General features: G+C 36.1%; 1 pseudogene; it reads right to left on the minus strand.

Annotated features, from left to right (window-relative positions):
* Positions 1–311: 311 nt before the first annotated feature.
* LOC111814508 lies at positions 312–1,129 on the minus strand (annotated as a pseudogene).
* Between the last annotated feature and the right edge of the window lie 332 nt (positions 1,130–1,461).

The raw sequence follows: 1,461 nt of genomic DNA on the forward strand, positions 1-1,461 counted from the left end.
TACTACACAAAGTAGTAGTTAAAGCACTAAAATGGTAACAGTGATAAATCTGTTTATCTTATAAATGTGATGTACCTACTGTCTGAACAGAGTAGCTAGCAGATCATGGCCAACACTGAAGACTCATGTTTCAAATCAGTGCAGGAACTTTAAAGTTATTTTGAAAGTTTCTGCAGTGGTTGTAATAACCTTCACTCCCACCAAAGCGGAGAAGCATTCTTTACTCTCCACAGTCCCTCCAGCATTAGATACTGGCTGACTTCTTGATATTATCCATTCTTTCTGGGGTGAGATGGAATCTCGGTGTTATTTTAATTCACATTTCTCAAATGGCAAATGATGTTGAATTTTGGACTTTGCTCATTTGGTACAATTTTGAGTTCATATCCCAGTATTCTGGAGGTGTGGTTCATCTCTTGAACTATGGAGTCACATCAGGGAATGAATACTTGTCAGGATATATTTCTAGCTTCTCAACTTGTTTTTCTCTGATGTCTTTTTATTTCTTCTGCCATCCAAGCTGGTCTTCATAAACTTCCTTATTTTTCTGCTATCCATGATTACTTCTTCAGCCTTTAGTGGATCACCAAAGGTCCTGTCATCTGTGATCTTTTAGCAGAGCTACTGTTGGGCTTAACTTCTGCAGGAAGGCCAAGCTGTAAGGTATTTCTTTTCACATTACTCATACATACATGGGTTGCACATCAACTTCAATTAACGAGAAATCCATATATTGATAGACAGCCAATCCAGAATGATCTGTTTTTTTTTTTTTTTTTTTTTTTCATCTTCTTCTTCTTCAAAAAAAATCAAACTTGGGCTCATTGACATCCATGGCCTTTCTGGATTCAGTGATCAAAGTCCATGGTGGCTTCAATTCCCTTCTTTTTTACTTAACTTTTCTTGTTCTTTCCATTGCTGTTGCATATGTTGAAGACTTTCCAGTCAAAATTCAGAAATAAACAAAGAGGGCTTGTTACAGTATTCTATGGCATCTTCACTTCAATTTAATTTCTTTGTAGTACGTGCTTCTTATGTGTGGTATCCAGATATGGTCTTTGCTTTCCAGATGTGTTACATGGATGTCTGTGTAGGGATGCACATCTAAGCCTGATTCAATAGTTGACATACTTAAGTAAGAGCTGGGTGCTTCGGTTATTACCTCACATAAATTTTTTTATATGAAATACTATTGTGAGATTATATTTTTGCATATAGCTCTATCTTTCACTTTGTATATCTAATAGTAGAATATTATTGTAAGGTAACATTTAGCTGTTTCTTGAATATTGTAAGCCCTGAAAAAGAATGTCAAGTGAATTAATGGACTTGATGATTGTATAATTATTTAAGACAGAAAATTGAAACCCACAAACTGGGAAAAAATTAGTCAACTGTCTCTCCAACAGGGCCTTCTTGAGACCGGGCATGGTCATGCATACCTGTACTCCCAGTGTTGGG

Source organism: Octodon degus, unplaced genomic scaffold (genome assembly GCF_000260255.1).
Source record: "Octodon degus isolate 3935 unplaced genomic scaffold, OctDeg1.0 scaffold00336, whole genome shotgun sequence".
Taxonomy (NCBI): Eukaryota; Metazoa; Chordata; class Mammalia; order Rodentia; family Octodontidae; genus Octodon; species Octodon degus.